This window comes from Zea mays, chromosome 8, assembly GCF_902167145.1.
Source record: "Zea mays cultivar B73 chromosome 8, Zm-B73-REFERENCE-NAM-5.0, whole genome shotgun sequence".
Classification (NCBI taxonomy): Eukaryota; Viridiplantae; Streptophyta; class Magnoliopsida; order Poales; family Poaceae; genus Zea; species Zea mays.
Genome location: NC_050103.1, coordinates 172,949,294 through 172,961,246, shown reverse-complemented (window position 1 = coordinate 172,961,246; position 11,953 = coordinate 172,949,294).

Here is an 11,953-nt window from a genome sequence, read left to right as displayed (position 1 = left end):
ATTTTCTCCCCCTTTGGCATCAAGCACCAAAACGGGATCAATCTTGGCCTTTTAACCCCATTGCCTCACCAAAGTCTTCAATTAAGAGCAAATGGCAATAAGATTTCATGAGATGAACTTGGAATTAGTTACCCTCTCATCGGAGTGCAGTGGAAGTCTTTCATGGTCCAAGTCCACCTTTTCCCTTTCAATCCTCCTTCGAGACTAAATTATCAAACTCAAGCACATGGTTAGTCTCAAAGGGTCAAGTTGTAACACATCTCCCCCTAAACATGTGCATCACTTTGCAACGGACTTGTGAGGTCCAGGGAGTGTTGGTACAACTTGAGCACCACAATAAGCAACAAAATGCAGAATGAACCTGATCAAATGCATAAACACATGTATGCTACAATTCAATCCAAGTTCCGCGAATCTAAGACATTTAGCTCACTACGCAACCTGCAAAAGGTCTTCTCATCTAGAGGCTTAGTGAAGATATCGGCTAGCTGGTTCTCGGTGCTAACATGAAACACTTCGATATCTCCCTTTTGCTGGTGGTCTCTCAAAAAGTGATGCCGGATGTCTATGTGCTTTGTGCGGCTGTGTTCAACAGGATTTTCCGCCATGCGGATAGCACTCTCATTATCACATAGGAGTGGGACTTTGCTCAGATTGTAGCCAAAGTCCCTGAGGGTTTGCCTCATCCAAAGTAGTTGCGCGCAACACTGTCCTGCGGCAACATACTCGGCCTCAGCGGTGGATAGGGCAACGGAGGTTTGTTTCTTAGAGTTCCATGACACCAGGGACCTTCCTAAGAATTGGCACGTCCCCGATGTACTCTTCCTATCGACCTTACATCCAGCATAGTCGGAGTCTGAGTATCCAACTAAGTCAAAGGTAGACCCCTTTGGATACCAGAGCCCGAAGCAAGGCGTAGCAACCAAATATCTAAGAATTCGCTTCACCGCCACTAAGTGACACTCCTTAGGATCGGATTGAAATCTAGCACACATGCATACGCTAAGCATAATATCCGGTCTACTAGCACATAAGTAAAGCAAAGAACCTATCATTGACCGGTATGCTTTTTGATCAACGGACTTACCTCCTTTGTTGAGGTCGGTGTGTCCGTCGGTCCCCATCGGAGTCTTGGCGGGCTTGGCGTCCTTCATCCCAAACCGCTTTAGCAGATCTTGCGTGTACTTCGTTTGGGAGATGAAGGTGCCGTCCTTGAGTTGCTTCACTTGGAACCCAAGGAAGTAGTTCAACTCGCCCATCATCGACATCTCGAATTTCTGCGTCATCACCCTGCTAAACTCTTCACAAGACTTTTGGTTAGTAGAACCAAATATTATGTCATCGACATAAATTTGGCACACAAACAAATCACCATCACATGTCTTTGTAAAAAGAGTTGGATCGGCCTTCCCAACCTTGAAAGCATTAGCAAGTAAAAAGTCTCTAAGGCATTCATACCATGCTCTTGGGGCTTGCTTAAGTCCATAGAGCGCCTTAGAGAGCTTACACACATGGTCGGGATACCGTTCATCCTCGAAGCCAGGGGGTTGCTCCACGTACACCTCCTCCTTGATTGGCCCGTTGAGGAAAGCGCTCTTCACATCCATTTGGTACAACCTGAAAGAATGGTGAGCGGCATATGCTAGCAAGATTCGAATTGACTCTAGCCTAGCCACAGGAGCAAAGGTCTCCTCGAAATCCAAACCTGCGACTTGGGCATAACCTTTTGCCACAAGTCGAGCCTTGTTCCTCGTCACCACCCCGTGCTCGTCCTGTTTGTTGTGGAACACCCACTTGGTTCCCACAACATTTTGCTTCGGACGAGGCACCAGTGTCCAAACTTCATTGCGCTTGAAGTTGTTTAACTCCTCTTGCATGGCCAACACCCAGTCCGGATCTAGCAAGGCCTCTTCTACCCTAAAAGGCTCAATAGAAGAGACAAAGGAGTAATGCTCACAAAAATTAACTAATCGAGATCGAGTAGTTACTCCCTTGCTAATGTCACCCAGAATTTGGTCGACGGGATGATCCCTTTGAATCATCGCTCGAACTTGGGTTGGAGGTGCCGGTTGCACTTCTTCCTCCATCACATGATCATCTTGTGCTCCCCCTTGATCACACGCCTCCTTTTGATGAACCTGTTTATCGTCTTGAGTCGGGGGATGCACCATAATTGAGGAAGAGGGTTGATCTTGATCATCTTGTTCCTGTGGCCGTACTTCTCCAATCGCCATGGTCCGTATAGCGGCCGTCGGAACATCTTCTTCATCTACATCATCACAATCAACAACTTGCTCTCTTGGAGAGCCATTAGTCTCATCAAATACAACGTCGCTAGAGACTTCAACCAAACCCGATGATTTGTTGAAGACTCTATACGCCTTTGTATTTGAGTCATAACCTAATAAAAACCCTTCTACAGCTTTGGGAGCAAACTTAGAATTTCTACCCTTCTTCACTAGAATGTAGCATTTACTCCCAAATACACGAAAGTACGATACATTGGGTTTGTTACCGGTTAGTAGCTCATACGACGTCTTCTTGAGGAGGCGATGAAGGTAGACCCTGTTGATGGCGTGGCAAGCAGTGTTAACGGCTTCCGTCCAAAAGCACTCGGGGGTCTTGAACTCTCCTAGCATCGTTCTCGCCATGTCGATGAGTGTCCTGTTCTTCCTCTCTACCACACCATTTTGCTGTGGTGTGTAGGGAGCGGAGAACTCGTGCTTGATCCCTTCCTCTTCAAGGAACTCCTCCACTTGAAGGTTCTTGAACTCGGATCCGTTGTCGCTCCTTGTCTTCTTCACTTTGAGCTCAAACTCATTTTGAGCTCTCCTGAGGAAGCGTTTGAGAGTCCCTTGGGTTTCGGACTTTTCCTGCAAAAAGAACACCCAAGTGAAGCGGGAAAAGTCATCAACAATAACTAAACCATACTTACTCCCTCCTATGCTCAGATAGGCGACAGGTCCGAAGAGGTCCATATGCAGCAGCTCCAGGGGTCTTGAAGTGGTCATCACGTTCTTGCTGTGATGTGCTCCTCCCACTTGTTTACCTGCTTGACAAGCTGCACAAGGTCTATCTTTTTCGAAATGCACGTTAGTCAACCCTATCACGTGTTCTCCCTTTAGAAGCTTGTGAAGGTTCTTCATCCCCACATGTGCTAAGCGGCGATGCCATAGCCAGCCCATGCTAGTCTTAGCTATTAAGCATGCATCTAGACCGGCCTCTTCTTTTGCAAAATCAACTAAATAAAGTTTGCCGTCTAATACACCCTTAAAAGCTAGTGAACCATCACTTCTTCTAAAGATAGACACATCTATATTTGTAAATAGACAGTTATACCCCATATGACATAATTGACTAACAGATAGCAAATTATATCCAAGACTCTCTACTAAAAATACATTAGAGATAGAATGCTCATTAGAAATTGCAATTTTACCTAACCCTTTTACCTTGCCTTGATTCCCATCACCGAATATAATTGAATCCTGGGAATCTTTATTCTTGACGTAGGAGGTGAACATCTTCTTCTCCCCCGTCATATGGTTTGTGCATCCGCTGTCGATAATTGATAGTCGCCTAGAGGGGGGGTGAATAGGGCGAAACTGAAAATTTACAAAAATAATCACAACTACAAGCCGGGATTAGCGTTAGTGATAATAAATGGGTCCGCAAGAGAGGGCGCAAAACAAATCACAAGCAAATAAGGAGAGTGACACGTGGATTTGTTTTACCGAGGTTCGGTTCTTGCAAACCTACTCCCCGTTGAGGAGGCCACAAAGGTCGGGTCTCTTTCAACCCTTCCCTCTCTCAAACGGTCCCTCTGACCGAGTGAGCTTTCCTTCTTCTCAATCAACCGGGAACAAAACTTCCCCGCAAGGGCCACCACACAATCGGTGCCTCTTGCCTCGGTTACAATTGAGTGTTGATCACGAGAGCAAAAGAGAAAGAAAGAATGCGATCCAAGCGCAAGAGCTCAAAAGAACACGGCAAATCTCTCTCTCTAGTCACTAGGGTTTTGTGTGGAATTGGAGAGGATTTGATCTCTTTGAATGTGTCTAGAATTGAATGCCTAGCTCTTGTAAGTGGTTGAGAAGTGGAAAACTTGGATGGCAATGAATGTGGGGTGGTTGGGGTATTTATAGCCCCAACCACCAAATGTGGCCGTTGGGAAGCCAGTTTGCTTGATGGCGCACCGGACAGTCCGGTGCACACCGGACATGTCCGGTGCCCCTGCCACGTCATCAGTGCCGTTGGAATCTGACCGTTGGAGTTCTGACTTGTGGGCCACCCTTGATGTCCGGTGGCGCACCGGACAGCTCCTGTTCATTGTCCGGTGCGCCAGCATGGGCAAACCTGACGTCTGCGCGCGCTGCGGCGCATTTAATGCCTCTGCAGGTAGCCGTTGGCGCGGGATAGCCGTTGCGCTGGAGTCACACCGGACAGTCCGGTGCATACCGGACATGTCCGGTGAATTATAGCGGACGAGCCGTTGGCTTTTCCCGAAGCTGAAGAGTTCCTGAGGCCGCTTCTCCATGGCGCACCGGACACTGTCCGGTGTACACCGGACAGTCCGGTGAATTATAGCGCGAGAGCCCCTGGAAATTCCCGAAGGTGGCGAGTTCGAGCTGGAGTCCCCTGGTGCACCGGACACTGTCCGGTGGTGCACCGGACACTGTCCGGTGGCACACCGGACAGTCCGGTGCGCCCAGACCAGAGGGCCTTCGGTTGTCTCTTTGCCCTTTTGTTGAACCCAACACTTGGTCATTTTATTGGCTATGTTGTGAACCTTTGACACCTGTATAACTTATACACTAGAACAAACTAGTTAGTCCAAAGATTTGTGTTGGGCAATTCAACCACCAAAATTATATAGGAACAAGGTGTAAGCCTAATTCCCTTTCAATCTCCCCCTTTTTGGTGATTGATGCCAACACAAACCAAAGCAAATATAGAAGTGCATAATTGAACTAGTTTGCATAAAATAAGTGCAAAGGTTGCTTGGAATTTAGCCAATATAACTACTTACAAGATATGCAAGGAATGTTTCTTTCTTATATAACATTTTGGACCACGTTTGCACCACTTGTTTTGTTTTTGCAAAACCTTTTGTAAATCCTTTTCATAGATCTTTTGCAAATAGTCAAAGGTAAATAAATAAGAGTTTGTAAAAACATTTTCAAGATTTGAAATTTCCTCCCCCTGTTTTAAATGCTTTTCCTTTGACTAAACAAAACTCCCCCTAAAAGAGATCCACCTCTTAGTGTTCAAGAGGGTTTTGATATACCAAATGATAAAGACTTTTGGAAAGCACTAAGTTTTTGAATTTGGTGGTGGTGGTGCGGTCCTTTTGCTTTGGGCTCATTTCTCCCCCTTTTTGGCATAAATCGCCAAAAACGGAATCATTAGAGCCCTCGTAGTGCAATCTTCCCCTTTGGTCATAAATAAGTGAGTTAAGATTATACCAAAGACGAAGTCCTTTTGCGTTTGAGCTTTTACTCTCTCAACCAAGGATGAAGTCCTTTTCCTTGATGCTCATTTCTCCCCTGAAGAAGAGAGAGTTGCTCGGAGTGGTGGCGAAGTATGAGTTACGGAGTGGAAGCCTTTTGTCTTCGCCGAAGACTCCAATTCCCTTTCAATATACCTATGACTTGGTTTGAAATAAACTTGAAAACACATTAGTCATAGCATATAAAAGAGATATGATCAAAGGTATTCAAATTAGCTATGTGTGCAAGCTTAGCAAAAGAAATTTCTAGAATCAAGAATATTGAGCTCATGCCTAAGTCTGGTAAAAGATTGTTCATCAAGTGGCTTGGTAAAGATATCGGCTAATTGATCTTTAGTATTGATGTAAGAAATCTCGATATCCCCCTTGTGTTGGTGATCCCTAAGAAAATGATACCGAATGGCTATGTGCTTAGTGCGGCTATGCTCGACGGGATTGTCGGCCATCTTAATTGCACTCTCATTATCACATAGCAATGGGACTTTGGTTAATTTGTAACCGTAGTCCCGCAGGGTTTGCCTCATCCAAAGCAATTGCGCGCAACAATGTCCTGCGGCAATGTACTCGGCTTCGGCGGTGGAAAGAGCGACCGAATTTTGCTTCTTTGAAGCCCAAGACACCAAGGATCTTCCCAAGAACTGGCAGGTCCCCGATGTGCTCTTCCTATTGATTTTGCACCCCGCCCAATCGGCATCCGAATAACCAATTAAATCAAATGTGGATCCCCTAGGGTACCAAAGCCCAAACTTAGGAGTATAAGCCAAATATCTCAAGATTCGTTTTACGGCTGTAAGGTGTGATTCCTTAGGGTCGGATTGGAATCTTGCACACATGCACACGGAAAGCATAATGTCCGGTCGAGATGCACATAAATAAAGCAATGAACCAATCATCGACCGGTATACCTTTTGATCCACGGACTTACCTCCCGTGTCGAGGTCGAGATGCCCATTAGTTCCCATGGGTGTTTTGATGGGTTTGGCATCCTTCATCCCAAACTTAGCAAGAATGTCTTGAGTGTACTTCGTTTGGCTAATGAAGGTGCCCTCTTGGAGTTGCTTGACTTGGAATCCTAGAAAATACTTCAACTCCCCCATCATTGACATCTCGAATTTCTGTGTCATGATCCTACTAAACTCTTCACATGTAGACTCGTTAGTAGACCCAAATATAATATCATCAACATAAATTTGGCATACAAACAAGTCATTTTCAAGAGTTTTAGTAAAGAGTGTAGGATCGGCCTTGCCAACTTTGAAGCCATTAGTAATAAGGAAATCTCTTAGGCATTCATACCATGCTCTTGGGGCTTGCTTGAGCCCATAAAGCGCCTTAGAGAGCCTATAGACATGATTAGGGTACTCACTGTCTTCAAAGCCGGGAGGTTGCTCAACATAGACCTCTTCCTTGATTGGTCCATTGAGGAAGGCACTCTTCACGTCCATTTGATAGAGCTTAAAGCCATGGTAAGTAGCATAGGCCAATAATATGCGAATTGACTCAAGCCTAGCTACGGGTGCATAGGTTTCACCAAAATCCAAACCTTCGACTTGTGAATACCCTTTGGCCACGAGTCGAGCTTTGTTCCTTGTCACCACACCATGCTCATCTTGCTTGTTGCGGAAGACCCATTTGGTTCCTACAACATTTTGGTTAGGACGTGGAACTAAATGCCATACCTCGTTTCTCGTGAAATTGTTGAGCTCCTCTTGCATTGCCACCACCCAATCCGAATCTTGGAGAGCTTCCTCTACCCTGTGTGGCTCAATAGAGGAAACAAAAGAGTAATGTTCACAAAAGTGAGCAACCCGAGATCGAGTAGTTACCCCCTTATGAATGTCGCCAAGGATGGTGTCGACGGGGTGATCTCGTTGGATTGCTTGGTGGACTCTTGGGTGTGGCGGTCTTGGTTCTTCCTCATCCTCCTTTTCTTGATCATTTGTATCTCCCCCTTGATCATTGCTATCATCTTGAGGTGGCTCGTCTTCTTGATTTTGCTTTTCATCACTTTGAGCCTCATCCTCATTTTGAGTTGGTGGAGATGCTTGCATGGAGGAGGATGGTTGATCTTGTGTACTTGGAGGCTCGTCGGATTCCTTAGGACACACATCCCCGATTGACATGTTCCTTAGCGCGATGTATGGAGCCTGTTCTTCACCTATCTCATCAAGATCAACTTGCTCTACTTGAGAGCCGTTAGTTTCATCAAACACAACGTCACATGAGACTTCAACTAGTCCAGTGGACTTGTTAAAGACCCTATATGCCCTTGTGTTTGAGTCATAACCAAGTAAAAAGCCCTCTACAGTTTTAGGAGCAAATTTTGATTTTCTACCTCTTTTAATAAGAATGAAGCATTTGCTACCAAAAACTCTAAAATATGAAATATTGGGCTTTTTACCGGTTAGGAGTTCATATGATGTCTTCTTGAGGATTCGGTGAAGATATAACCGGTTGATGGCGTAGCATGCGGTGTTGACCGCTTCGGCCCAAAACCGGTCCGGTGTCTTGTACTCATCAAGCATGGTTCTTGCCATGTCCAGTAGAGTTCGATTCTTCCTCTCCACTACACCATTTTGTTGAGGTGTGTAGGGAGAAGAGAACTCATGCTTGATGCCCTCCTCCTCAAGGAAGCTTTCAATTTGAGAGTTCTTGAACTCCGTCCCGTTGTCGCTTCTTATTTTCTTGATCCTTAAGCCAAACTCATTTTGAGCCCGTCTTAAGAATCCTTTTAAGGTATCTTGGGTTTGAGATTTTTCCTGTAAAAAGAATACCCAAGTGAAGCGAGAATAATCATCCACAATAACTAGACAGTACTTACTCCCGCCGATGCTTATGTAAGCGATCGGGCCGAATAGATCCATGTGTAGGAGCTCCAGTGGCCTGTCAGTCGTCATTATGTTCTTGTGTGGATGATGAGTGCCAACTTGCTTCCCTGCTTGGCATGCGCTACAAATCCTGTCTTTCTCAAAATGAACATTGGTTAGTCCTAAAATGTGCTCTCCCTTTAGAAGCTTATGAAGATTCTTCATCCCAACATGGGCTAGTCGGCGGTGCCAGAGCCAACCCATGTTAGTCTTAGCAATTAAACATGTGTCGAGTTCAGCTCTATCAAAATCTACCAAGTATAGCTGACCCTCTAACACACCTTTAAATGCTATTGAATCATCACTTCTTCTAAAGACAGTAACACCTATATCAGTAAAAAGACAGTTGTAGCCCATTTGACACAATTGGGATACGGAAAGCAAATTGTAATCTAGAGAATCTACGAGAAAAACATTAGAAATGGAATGGTCAGGGGATATAGCAATTTTACCCAAACCTTTGACCAAACCTTGGTTTCCATCCCCGAATGTAATCGCTCGTTGGGGATCTTTGTTTTTCTCATAGGAGGAGAACATCCTTTTCTCCCCTGTCATATGGTTTGTGCACCCGCTGTCGAGTATCCAACTTGAGCCCCCGGATGCATAAACCTACAAAACAAGTTTAGTTCTTTGTTTTAGGTACCCAAACGGTTTTGGGTCCTTTAGCATTAGATACAAGAACTTTGGGTACCCAAACACAAGTCTTGGAGCCCTTGTGTTTGCCCCCAACAAATTTGGCAACTACTTTGCCGGATTTGCTAGTAAGCACATAAGATGCATCAAAAGTTTTAAATGAAATGGCATGATCATTTGATGCATTAGGAGTTTTCTTTCTAGGCAATTTGGCACGGGTTGGTTGCCTAGAGCTAGATGTCTCACCCTTATACATAAAAGCATGGTTAGGGCCAGAGTGAGACTTCCTAGAGTGAATTCTCCTGATTTTGTTCTCGGGATAACCGGCAGGGTACAAAATGTAACCCTCGTTATCCTGAGGCATGGGAGCCTTGCCCTTAACAAAGTTAGACAAATTTTTAGGTGGGGCATTAATTTTGACATTGACTCCCCTTTGGAAGCCAATGCCGTCCTTAATGCCCGGGCGTCTCCCATTATAGAGCATGCTTCTAGCCAATTTAAATTTTTCATTTTCTAAGTCATGCTCTCTAATTTTAGCATTAAGTTGTGCTATGTGATCATTTTGTTTTTTAATTAAGGCAAGGTGATCATGGATAGCATCAACATTAATATCTCTACATCTAGTGCAAATGGACACATGCTCAATAGTAGATGTAGAGGGTTTGCAAGACTTTAATTCAATAACCTTAGCATGCAACAAATCATTCTTAGTTCTAAGGTCAGAAATAGTAGTATTGCAAACATCAAAATCCTTAGCCTTAGCAATTAATTTCTCATTCTCATTTCTAAGGCTAGCGATGGAAGCATTCAATTCATCAATCCTAGCAAGCAAATCAACATCATCATTTCTAGGATCAATGCAAACATGAGAATCAACCTTAGCCAACAAATTAGCATTTTCATTTCTAAGGTTGTCTAAAATCTCATGGCAAGTGCTTAGCTCACTAGATAATTTTTCACATTTTTCTCTTTCTAGAGCATAAGCATTTTTAACCTTAACATGCTTCTTATTTTCTTTAATAAGGAAGTCCTCTTGGGAGTCCAAGAGATCATCCTTTTCATGGATAGCACTAATTAGCTCATTTAATTTTTCTTTTTGTTCCATGTTAAGGTTGGCAAAGAGAATGCGCAAGTTATCCTCCTCATTTTTATCATCCTCATCACTAGATGTTTCATATTTAGTGGAGGACTTCGATTTTACCTTCTTTTTGCCGTCCTTGGCCATGAGGCACTTGTGGCCGACGTTGGGGAAGAGGAGGCCTTTGGTGACGGCGATGTTGGCGGCGTCCTCGTCGTCGGAGGAGTCGCTTGAGCTTTCGTCGGAGTCCCACTCCCGACAAACATGGGCATCGCCGCCCTTCTTCTTGTAGTACTTCTTCTTCTCCTTCCTCTTGCCCTTCTTGTCGTTGTCCCTGTCACTGTCACTTGATAATGGACATTTAGCGATAAAGTGACCGGGCTTACCACACTTGTAGCAAACCTTCTTGGAACGGGATTTGTAGTCCTTCCCCTTCCGTTGCTTGAGGATTTGCCGGAAGCTTTTGATGATTAGGGCCATCTCCTCGTTGTCGAGCTTGGAGGCGTCAATTGGTTGTCTACTTGGTGTAGACTCCTCCTTCTTCTCCTCCGTTGCCTTGAAGGCCACGGGTTGCGCCTCGGATGTGGAAGGCTCATCAAGCTCGTTGATCTTCTTGGAGCCCTTAATCATGCATTCAAAACTAACAAAATTCCCGATGACTTCCTCGGGGGTCATTTGTGTATATCTAGGATTGCCACGAATTAATTGTACTTGAGTAGGGTTAAGGAAAATAAGGGCTCTCAGAATAACCTTAACCACTTCGTGGTCATCCCATTTTGTGCTCCCGAGGTTGCGCACTTGGTTCACCAAGGTCTTGAGCCGGTTGTACATGTCTTGTGGCTCCTCCCCTTGGCGAAGACGGAAGCGACCGAGCTCCCCCTCGATCGTTTCCCGCTTGGTGATCTTGGTGAGTTCATCACCCTCATGCGCCGTCTTGAGTAGGTCCCAAATCTCCTTGGCGTTCTTCAACCCTTGTACTTTGTTGTATTCCTCCTTGCTTAAAGAGGCAAGGAGAATGGTTGTGGCTTGAGAGTTGAAGTGCTCGATTTGGGCCACTTCGTCCGTGTCGTAGTCCTCATCCCCTACGGATGGTACCTGTACACCATACTCAACAACATCCCATAATCTTTTGTGGAGAGAGGTTAGATGAAATCGCATCAAATTACTCCACATAGCATAATCTTCACCATTAAAAGTTGGTGGTTTGCCTAATGGGACGGAAAGTAAAGGTGTATGTTTAGGAATGCGAGGGTAGCGTAGGGGGATCTTACTATACTTCTTACGCTCTTGGCGTTTAGAAGTGACGGACGCCGCGTCGGAGCCGGAGGTGGAGGTCGTTGAAGTGTCAGTCTCGTAGAAGACCACCTTCCTCATCCTTTTGTGCTTGTCCCCACTCCGATGCGGCTTGTGAGAAGATTTTTCCTTCTTCTCCTTATGGTGAGAAGAGGAAGATCTTTTCTCCTTCCGCTTGGAGGATTTCTTCTTCTTCTCTCTTCTCTTGGTGCGGGACTCTTCCGATGAAGATGAAGTGCTCCCTTGGCTTGTAGTGGGCTTGTCGTCGCCGGTCTCCATCTCCTTCTTGGCGTGATCTCCCGACATCACTTCGAGCGGTTAGGCTCTAATGAAGCACCGGGCTCTGATACCAATTGATAGTCGCCTAGAGGGGGGGTGAATAGGGCGAAACTGAAAATTTACAAAAATAATCACAACTACAAGCCGGGATTAGCGTTAGTGATAATAAATGGGTCCGCAAGAGAGGGCGCAAAACAAATCACAAGCAAATAAGGAGAGTGACACGTGGATTTGTTTTACCGAGGTTCGGTTCTTGCAAACCTACTCCCCGTTGAGGAGGCCACAAAGGCCGGG